General features: G+C 59.0%; 1 long non-coding RNA gene across 1 annotated transcript in view; it reads left to right on the top strand.

The window, feature by feature from the left end:
- The first annotated feature begins 3,859 nt into the window (after nucleotides 1-3,859).
- Nucleotides 3,860-11,571, top strand: part of LOC141222221 (uncharacterized) — a 59,405-nt gene continuing 51,693 nt past the window's right edge. The window contains exon 1 of the long non-coding RNA XR_012290067.1: nucleotides 3,860-4,195. This is a non-coding gene — a long non-coding RNA (uncharacterized lncRNA). The remainder of the gene's footprint in view (nucleotides 4,196-11,571) is intronic.

Raw genomic sequence — 11,571 nt, 5'->3', positions numbered from 1 at the left:
TTTATTAAGGTGTATAGTGAACATTTTGAACCCAGAGGTACGGCACATTATTTGTTTACATTAGGTCATCATATTGAATAAGTTTTCATTATTCTTGAGCGCAAGTGCTCGCTACTTGAGTTTGCATCGGGTACTCAGGTATGCACCATGTACAGCGTGTGCTCGAGTGACATGCTCGAGTCCCTGCTCCGCATGTTTCACGGTTATTAGACACCCAAAAAAAAACATGCGGGGATCGCTCGTGCATGGCAGGCAATCCCCGTAAAGTTTTTTGGCCGCGAAGCATATGGGGCAGAGACTCGAGCATGTCACTCAAATACCCACGATACTAAATGCATACCAGAGCACCCGATGCAAACTCAAGTAGCGAGCACTTGCTCTCAACACTAGTCGCCATATCGTCATCTTTTTTTCTTACTTTTGAAAAAAATCCCAACCCCAGCCCTAACCCTAGCACAACCCTAGCCCCAGCACAACCCTAGCCCCAGCACAACCCTAGCCCCAGCACAACCCTAGCCCCAGCACAACCCTAGCCCCAAACCCAGCCCTAACCCTAGCCCAATCCTAACTCAAGAGTTTATTTTTGACGCCGTTCCTTGTGCGGTATAAGTGATTAGACGACTTTATTCTTCGGGTCGGTGTGATTACAGCAATGCCAGAATCATATGGGGTTTTTATGACTGACAGCTGTCACACACTAAAAGACGCATTTTTTGTAAAATCTAGTTTTTGCATCGCCATATTTTGAGAGCTATAATTTTTCCAAATTTTGGCAGACAGTCATGTGACGGCTCGTTTTTTGCGGGATGACTTGACGTTGTTATTGGTGCCATTTTCAGGCACGTGACATTTTTTGATCGCTTTCTATTCCGATTTTTGGGAGGCAGAATAAACAAAAACCAACAATTCAGGAATTGTTTTTTTTTTTTTTTTTTTTATTCTGTTCCGCGTGTGGTAAAATTGATGAGGCAGCTTTACTCTTCGGGTCAGTACGTTTACAGCGGTACCACATTTGTATAATTTTTCTATGTTTTGGCGCTTATACACAATAAAAGCTATTTTATAGAAAAAAATATTTTTTAGTATCGCTTTATTCTGAGAGCTATAACTTTTTTATTTTTCGGCTGATGGAGCTATATGGCGGCTTGTTTTTTGCGGGACGAGATGACGTTTTCAGCGGTATCATTTTTATTTATATGCGTCTTTTTGATCGCGTGTTATTCCACTTTTTGTTTGGCGGTATGGTGATAAAGCATTGTTTTTTGCTTGGTTTTTTTTTTTTTTTTTTTACCGTGTTCACTGAAGGGGTTAACTAGTGGGACAGTTTTATAGGTCAGGTTGTTCCGGACGCGGCGATACCAAATATGTGTACTTTTATTGTTTTTTTTTTATTTTTTTTATAATAATATTTATTGATGGGTACATTATATTTTTATTTTTGGTGTATTATTTTTTTTATTTTTTTATAATATTTTTGCACATTTTTTTTTTTTTTTTTTTTCCACTTTCACACAGTTTATACACTTTATTACTTTGTCCCACTCTGGGACTTTCACTTTTTTTTTTCTGATCGCCTGCATGGCACAGGAATGGAGCACCATCCCTATGCCATGAAGGCTGTCAGAAGTGCACAGTGTGAAGATTGCTTGGAGATGCACTGCGCATGTCCAAGCAATCTTCCTGCTCTCTGGTGACCCGGATGTTGTCATGACGACATCGGGTCGTCATGGCAACACCCGGGAAGCCTTTGCAGACTGCGCTGGAAGCCGGAAGAGGAGGTGAGTATCGGCGATCACCTCCCCTTGCCCCCGCAATGCCGCGATCGACTTCGATCGACTTCGATCGCAGCATCGCGGGGGTTAATGTGCTGGGAGCGGTGCGTGACCGCTCCCTGCACATAGTACCGGGTGTCAGCTGTGACAATCAGCTGACACCCGGCGGCGATCGCGCCCGCACAGCCTGTGTGCGCGCGCGATCGCCATGACGTACTAATACGGGTCTGGCTCTTAAGTCCCAGGGCACAGACGCGTATTAGTACGTCAGATGTTATTAAGGGGTTAAAATGCAGCGGCAGGTGGGATGTCTGACCGCAGATCCATTCATTCTCTTTGGGGCTTCCAGAAAAAAACAAGAGCAGCGCTCGCAGCCATTGAGGGAATGAATGGATCAGTGGTGAAGTCGCACATGCTGCTCCAGTCTAGTGGGGATAAAAGCTCCACATTCTACCAATCGGTGCGGGTCCCAGCAGTCAGACCCCCACCAATCAATACCTTATCACTTATCCTTTGGAAAGGTGATTACTTGTTTTCACAGTAGAATTCCTGTAAGTGCATCTTGTTCCAAGTATTTAATCACAAATCTAAATAAAGATTATTCTCCTAATATCAGAGAGAACAATTGACTGCTATACACAACACACTCCACTTTTTCAAGACCAATAATACCACATTCAAGGGAGAACTAACGTGACACTGTGACCAGACCACATATTACCAGCATAAAGCGACCGAATAATCCCACGTAGAAGGGAGAAATACAGCCACACCGTGACCAGACCACATATTACCACCACATAGTGACCGAATAATACCACATATTGTATAAGGGACAAATATCGCCACACCATGATCAGACCAGATTTTAGCAGCATATAGCGACCAAATTATTCCACATAGAAGGGAGAACTACCGTCACACCGTGAGCAGACCACATGACCACCACATAGTGACCGAACAAGACCTCATACTGTAAAAGGGACAAATATCGCCACACCATGACCAGACCAGATTTTAGCAGCATATAGCGACCAAATTATTCCACATAGAAGGGAGAACTACCGTCACACCGTGAGCAGACCACATATGACCACCACATAGTGACCGAACAATACCTCATACTGTAAAAGGGAGAAATATCGCCACACCATGACCAGACCAGATATTACCAACATATAGCGACCAAATAATTGCACATACAAGGGAGAAATACCACCACACCATGTCCACACCACATAGTGACCAAATAATAACACATACAGGGATAAATACCACACCATGACCGGACCAGATATTACAACATAGTGACCGAATATTACAATACTGATCATTAATGAAATGTCCTCGGACGCACATTCAGTTGAAACCAGTGGGCCCCCTCTACGTCCTGCTCAAGGTCCTGCCAAGGACCCTGGTCCACCGGATAATCGTCCAGTGTCCCGGTGCACCAGTCAGACCCTGTTTGCCCACCAAACTCATCCATTTAAATGTCTGATTTTAGAGTTTGCATTGTGTTCCTTTTCTTTGCTTATAAAAACATAATAATTATAGTCTATGGACCTTTTCTGATGCTGATGGTTCACAAAAGAAATTTGAGACATGTTTGATTATAATCTGATTTGCAGATAAAGCTGGCCCATTCAAATGATTGGATTGCCAAAAAAAGATCCATTTGCATCCTTGTTCTGTGTGTTTTTCACTGACTAATGTTAGAAGTTTGTAAATCTTCATCACTTTTTTTCTCTCATCAATAGGTGGCAGAAAATGTCATTTTTCAACATGAGGAGAGAAAACTTCATTCCACCACTTTACCTGATGGGCCCATGCAGGGTCGGACTGGCCTGGTGTGATAAATTCCCGGTGGGCCCCGATGAGAGAGTGAGAGAATTGGTAGCGGGGGCTCTTAAAAAGTGCGGGCCCTTTAAAAGCGCAGCCGAAGGAAATGTAGCGTCACGTGCGGCGCTCATACTATTCAGTGGTGACAGCGGGTGACGCGCATAGTCACATGACAGGAGGACGTGATCTTGGTGGGCGGTGACACGCACCGCGCTTTGCTTTCCCGCTGGTGGCTGACAGTTGTGTGGTGTCAGGTGACACGCTGACGTCACGCTCTCCTCTCCCTGCTCCCCTGCCAGTTTTTGATACGCCGACGCCGCGCTCTGCTCTCCAGTCCCGGCTTCTGCTCCCTTGGAATTGGCCTTGTAACACCGGCTCCCGTCCGGGTATGTAACACCGCACCAGCACCGCGCACCGCCCTCTTCTCTCCTGCTCTCTTGGCCTTTTAAGCCGGCTCCTGGGCTGAGTATGCGGTGACCTGCACTCTGCTCTCTCACCATCACCCTGGAAACAAGGCTGCCGGCCCCGGCTACAGCTCTCCCTGCTTCAACTTCAAGTCAAGTGCAATATCCACGTTTTTCTGGGTGAGTGTTCCCAGCATTGGTCATCATCCATATATGGAGGGGTCGCAGGCTGGTCACATGGGGACATGGGGCTGAAGGGGGGACTGGCTGGACCCATGGGAACATGGATGGGGACATGGGGCTGAAGGGGGGGCTGGATGGACCCATGGGGACATGGGGCTGAAGGGGGGGCTGGATGGACCCATGGGGACATGGGGCTGAAGGGGGGGCTGGATGGACCCATGGGGACATGGGGCTGAAGGGGGGGCTGGATGGACCCATGGGGACATGGGGCTGAAGGGGGGGCTGGATGGACCCATGGGGACATGGGGCTGAAGGGGGGGCTGGATGGACCCATGGGGACATGGGGCTGAAGGGGGGGCTGGATGGACCCATGGGGACATGGGGCTGAAGGGGGGGCTGGATGGACCCATGGGGACATGGGGCTGAAGGGGGGGCTGGATGGACCCATGGGGACATGGGGCTGAAGGGGGGGCTGGATGGACCCATGGGGACATGGGGCTGAAGGGGGGGCTGGATGGACCCATGGGGACATGGGGCTGAAGGGGGGGCTGGATGGACCCATGGGGACATGGGGCTGAAGGGGGGGCTGGATGGACCCATGGGGACATGGGGCTGAAGGGGGGGCTGGATGGACCCATGGGGACATGGGGCTGAAGGGGGGGCTGGATGGACCCATGGGGACATGGGGCTGAAGGGGGGGCTGGATGGACCCATGGGGACATGGGGCTGAAGGGGGGGCTGGATGGACCCATGGGGACATGGGGCTGAAGGGGGGGCTGGATGGACCCATGGGGACATGGGGCTGAAGGGGGGGCTGGATGGACCCATGGGGACATGGGGCTGAAGGGGGGGCTGGATGGACCCATGGGGACATGGGGCTGAAGGGGGGGCTGGATGGACCCATGGGGACATGGGGCTGAAGGGGGGGCTGGATGGACCCATGGGGACATGGGGCTGAAGGGGGGGCTGGATGGACCCATGGGGACATGGGGCTGAAGGGGGGGCTGGATGGACCCATGGGGACATGGGGCTGAAGGGGGGGCTGGATGGACCCATGGGGACATGGGGCTGAAGGGGGGGCTGGATGGACCCATGGGGACATGGGGCTGAAGGGGGGGCTGGATGGACCCATGGGGACATGGGGCTGAAGGGGGGGCTGGATGGACCCATGGGGACATGGGGCTGAAGGGGGGGCTGGATGGACCCATGGGGACATGGGGCTGAAGGGGGGGCTGGATGGACCCATGGGGACATGGGGCTGAAGGGGGGGCTGGATGGACCCATGGGGACATGGGGCTGAAGGGGGGGCTGGATGGACCCATGGGGACATGGGGCTGAAGGGGGGCTGGATGGACCCATGGGGACATGGGGCTGAAGGGGGGGCTGGATGGACCCATGGGGACATGGGGCTGAAGGGGGGGCTGGATGGACCCATGGGGACATGGGGCTGAAGGGGGGGCTGGATGGACCCATGGGGACATGGGGCTGAAGGGGGGGCTGGATGGACCCATGGGGACATGGGGCTGAAGGGGGGGCTGGATGGACCCATGGGGACATGGGGCTGAAGGGGGGGCTGGATGGACCCATGGGGACATGGGGCTGAAGGGGGGGCTGGATGGACCCATGGGGACATGGATGGGGACATGGGGCTGAAGGGGGGGCTGGATGGACCCATGGGGACATGGATGGGGACATGGGGCTGAAGGGGGGGCTGGATGGACCCATGGGGACATGGATGGGGACATGGGGCTGAAGGGGGGGCTGGATGGACCCATGGGGACATGGATGGGGACATGGGGCTGAAGGGGGGGCTGGATGGACCCATGGGGACATGGATGGGGACATGGGGCTGAAGGGGGGGCTGGATGGACCCATGGGGACATGGATGGGGACATGGGGCTGAAGGGGGGGCTGGATGGACCCATGGGGACATGGATGGGGACATGGGGCTGAAGGGGGGGCTGGATGGACCCATGGGGACATGGATGGGGACATGGGGCTGAAGGGGGGGCTGGATGGACCCATGGGGACATGGATGGGGACATGGGGCTGAAGGGGGGGGCTGGATGGACCCATGGGGACATGGATGGGGACATGGGGCTGAAGGGGGGGGCTGGATGGACCCATGGGGACATGGATGGGGACATGGGGCTGAAGGGGGGGGCTGGATGGACCCATGGGGACATGGATGGGGACATGGGACTGAAGGGGGGGGCTGGATGGACCCATGGGGACATGGATGGGGACATGGGGCTGAAGGGGGGGGCTGGATGGACCCATGGGGACATGGGGCTGAAGGGGGGGCTGGATGGACCCATGGGGACATGGATGGGGACATGGGGCTGAAGGGGGGGGGTGGATGGACCCATGGGGACATGGATGGGGACATGGGGCTGAAGGGGGGGGGTGGATGGACCCATGGGGACATGGATGGGGACATGGGGCTGAAGGGGGGGCTGGATGGACCCATGGGGACATGGATGGGGACATGGGGCTGAAGGGGGGGGCTGGATGGACCCATGGGGACATGGATGGGGACATGGGGCTGAAGGGGGGGGCTGGATGGACCCATGGGGACATGGGGCTGAAGGGGGGGGCTGGATGGACCCATGGGGACATGGATGGGGACATGGGGCTGAAGGGGGGGCTGGATGGACCCATGGGGACATGGATGGGGACATGGGGCTGAAGGGGGGGCTGGATGGACCCATGGGGACATGGATGGGGACATGGGGCTGAAGGGGGGGCTGGATGGACCCATGGGGACATGGATGGGGACATGGGGCTGAAGGGGGGGCTGGATGGACCCATGGGGACATGGATGGGGACATGGGGCTGAAGGGGGGGCTGGATGGACCCATGGGGACATGGATGGGGACATGGGGCTGAAGGGGGGGCTGGATGGACCCATGGGGACATGGATGGGGACATGGGGCTGAAGGGGGGGCTGGATGGACCCATGGGGACATGGGGCTGAAGGGGGGGCTGGATGGACCCATGGGGACATGGATGGGGACATGGGGCTGAAGGGGGGGCTGGATGGACCCATGGGGACATGGATGGGGACATGGGGCTGAAGGGGGGGCTGGATGGACCCATGGGGACATGGATGGGGACATGGGGCTGAAGGGGGGGCTGGATGGACCCATGGGGACATGGATGGGGACATGGGGCTGAAGGGGGGGCTGGATGGACCCATGGGGACATGGATGGGGACATGGGGCTGAAGGGGGGGCTGGATGGACCCATGGGGACATGGATGGGGACATGGGGCTGAAGGGGGGGCTGGATGGACCCATGGGGACATGGATGGGGACATGGGGCTGAAGGGGGGGCTGGATGGACCCATGGGGACATGGATGGGGACATGGGGCTGAAGGGGGGGCTGGATGGACCCATGGGGACATGGATGGGGACATGGGGCTGAAGGGGGGGCTGGATGGACCCATGGGGACATGGATGGGGACATGGGGCTGAAGGGGGGGCTGGATGGACCCATGGGGACATGGATGGGGACATGGGGCTGAAGGGGGGGCTGGATGGACCCATGGGGACATGGATGGGGACATGGGGCTGAAGGGGGGGCTGGATGGACCCATGGGGACATGGATGGGGACATGGGGCTGAAGGGGGGGCTGGATGGACCCATGGGGACATGGATGGGGACATGGGGCTGAAGGGGGGGCTGGATGGACCCATGGGGACATGGATGGGGACATGGGGCTGAAGGGGGGGCTGGATGGACCCATGGGGACATGGATGGGGACATGGGGCTGAAGGGGGGGCTGGATGGACCCATGGGGACATGGATGGGGACATGGGGCTGAAGGGGGGGCTGGATGGACCCATGGGGACATGGATGGGGACATGGGGCTGAAGGGGGGGCTGGATGGACCCATGGGGACATGGATGGGGACATGGGGCTGAAGGGGGGGCTGGATGGACCCATGGGGACATGGATGGGGACATGGGGCTGAAGGGGGGGCTGGATGGACCCATGGGGACATGGATGGGGACATGGGGCTGAAGGGGGGGCTGGATGGACCCATGGGGACATGGATGGGGACATGGGGCTGAAGGGGGGGCTGGATGGACCCATGGGGACATGGATGGGGACATGGGGCTGAAGGGGGGGCTGGATGGACCCATGGGGACATGGATGGGGACATGGGGCTGAAGGGGGGGGCTGGATGGACCCATGGGGACATGGATGGGGACATGGGACTGAAGGGGGGGGCTGGATGGACCCATGGGGACATGGATGGGGACATGGGACTGAAGGGGGGGGCTGGATGGACCCATGGGGACATGGATGGGGACATGGGGCTGAAGGGGGGGGCTGGATGGACCCATGGGGACATGGATGGGGACATGGGGCTGAAGGGGGGGGCTGGATGGACCCATGGGGACATGGGGCTGAAGGGGGGGGCTGGATGGACCCATGGGGACATGGGGCTGAAGGGGGGGGCTGGATGGACCCATGGGGACATGGATGGGGACATGGGGCTGAAGGGGGGGGCTGGATGGACCCATGGGGACATGGATGGGGACATGGGGCTGAAGGGGGGGGCTGGATGGACCCATGGGGACATGGATGGGGACATGGGGCTGAAGGGGGGGGCTGGATGGACCCATGGGGACATGGATGGGGACATGGGGCTGAAGGGGGGGGCTGGATGGACCCATGGGGACATGGATGGGGACATGGGGCTGAAGGGGGGGGCTGGATGGACCCATGGGGACATGGATGGGGACATGGGGCTGAAGGGGGGGGCTGGATGGACCCATGGGGACATGGATGGGGACATGGGGCTGAAGGGGGGGGCTGGATGGACCCATGGGGACATGGATGGGGACATGGGGCTGAAGGGGGGGGCTGGATGGACCCATGGGGACATGGATGGGGACATGGGGCTGAAGGGGGGGGCTGGATGGACCCATGGGGACATGGATGGGGACATGGGGCTGAAGGGGGGGGCTGGATGGACCCATGGGGACATGGATGGGGACATGGGGCTGAAGGGGGGGGCTGGATGGACCCATGGGGACATGGGGCTGAAGGGGGGGGCTGGATGGACCCATGGGGACATGGGGCTGAAGGGGGGGGCTGGATGGACCCATGGGGACATGGGGCTGAAGGGGGGGGCTGGATGGACCCATGGGGACATGGGGCTGAAGGGGGGGGCTGGATGGACCCATGGGGACATGGGGCTGAAGGGGGGGGCTGGATGGACCCATGGGGACATGGGGCTGAAGGGGGGGGCTGGATGGACCCATGGGGACATGGGGCTGAAGGGGGGGGCTGGATGGACCCATGGGGACATGGGGCTGAAGGGGGGGGCTGGATGGACCCATGGGGACATGGATGGGGACATGGGGCTGAAGGGGGGGGCTGGATGGACCCATGGGGACATGGATGGGGACATGGGGCTGAAGGGGGGGGCTGGATGGACCCATGGGGACATGGATGGGGACATGGGGCTGAAGGGGGGGGCTGGATGGACCCATGGGGACATGGATGGGGACATGGGGCTGAAGGGGGGGGCTGGATGGACCCATGGGGACATGGATGGGGACATGGGGCTGAAGGGGGGGGCTGGATGGACCCATGGGGACATGGATGGGGACATGGGGCTGAAGGGGGGGGCTGGATGGACCCATGGGGACATGGATGGGGACATGGGGCTGAAGGGGGGGGCTGGATGGACCCATGGGGACATGGATGGGGACATGGGGCTGAAGGGGGGGGCTGGATGGACCCATGGGGACATGGATGGGGACATGGGGCTGAAGGGGGGGGCTGGATGGACCCATGGGGACATGGATGGGGACATGGGGCTGAAGGGGGGGGCTGGATGGACCCATGGGGACATGGATGGGGACATGGGGCTGAAGGGGGGGGCTGGATGGACCCATGGGGACATGGATGGGGACATGGGGCTGAAGGGGGGGGCTGGATGGACCCATGGGGACATGGATGGGGACATGGGGCTGAAGGGGGGGGCTGGATGGACCCATGGGGACATGGATGGGGACATGGGGCTGAAGGGGGGGGCTGGATGGACCCATGGGGACATGGATGGGGACATGGGGCTGAAGGGGGGGGCTGGATGGACCCATGGGGACATGGATGGGGACATGGGGCTGAAGGGGGGGGCTGGATGGACCCATGGGGACATGGATGGGGACATGGGGCTGAAGGGGGGGGCTGGATGGACCCATGGGGACATGGATGGGGACATGGGGCTGAAGGGGGGGGGCTGGATGGACCCATGGGGACATGGATGGGGACATGGGGCTGAAGGGGGGGGGCTGGATGGACCCATGGGGACTTGGATGGGGACATGGGGCTGAAGGGGGGGGGCTGGATGGACCCATGGGGACATGGATGGGGACATGGGGCTGAAGGGGGGGGCTGGATGGACCCATGGGGACATGGATGGGGACATGGGGCTGAAGGGGGGGGGCTGGATGGACCCATGGGGACATGGATGGGGACATGGGGCTGAAGGGGGGGGGCTGGATGGACCCATGGGGACATCGATGGGGACATGGGGCTGAAGGGGGGGGGCTGGATGGACCCATGGGGACATGGATGGGGACATGGGGCTGAAGGGGGGGCTGGATGGACCCATGGGGACATGGATGGGGACATGGGGCTGAAGGGGGGGGCTGGATGGACCCATGGGGACATGGATGGGGACATGGGGCTGAAGGGGGGGGCTGGATGGACCCATGGGGACATGGATGGGGACATGGGGCTGAAGGGGGGGGCTGGATGGACCCATGGGGACATGGATGGGGACATGGGGCTGAAGGGGGGGGCTGGATGGACCCATGGGGACATGGATGGGGACATGGGGCTGAAGGGGGGGGCTGGATGGACCCATGGGGACATGGATGGGGACATGGGGCTGAAGGGGGGGGCTGGATGGACCCATGGGGACATGGATGGGGACATGGGGCTGGATGGACCCATGGGGACATGGATGGGGACATGGGGCTGAAGGGGGGGGCTGGATGGACCCATGGGGACATGGATGGGGACATGGGGCTGAAGGGGGGGGCTGGATGGACCCATGGGGACATGGATGGGGACATGGGGCTGAAGGGGGGGGCTGGATGGACCCATGGGGACATGGATGGGGACATGGGGCTGAAGGGGGGGCTGGATGGACCCATGGGGACATGGATGGGGACATGGGGCTGAAGGGGGGGGCTGGATGGACCCATGGGGACATGGATGGGGACATGGGGCTGAAGGGGGGGGCTGGATGGACCCATGGGGACATGGATGGGGACATGGGGCTGAAGGGGGGGGCTGGATGGACCCATGGGGACATGGATGGGGACATGGGGCTGAAGGGGGGGGC

Source organism: Phyllobates terribilis, unplaced genomic scaffold (assembly GCF_046119375.1).
Source record: "Phyllobates terribilis strain yellow unplaced genomic scaffold, ASM4611937v1 Scaffold_343__1_contigs__length_2019054, whole genome shotgun sequence".
Classification (NCBI taxonomy): Eukaryota; Metazoa; Chordata; class Amphibia; order Anura; family Dendrobatidae; genus Phyllobates; species Phyllobates terribilis.
This window is presented reverse-complemented; position numbering and strand designations above follow the sequence as displayed.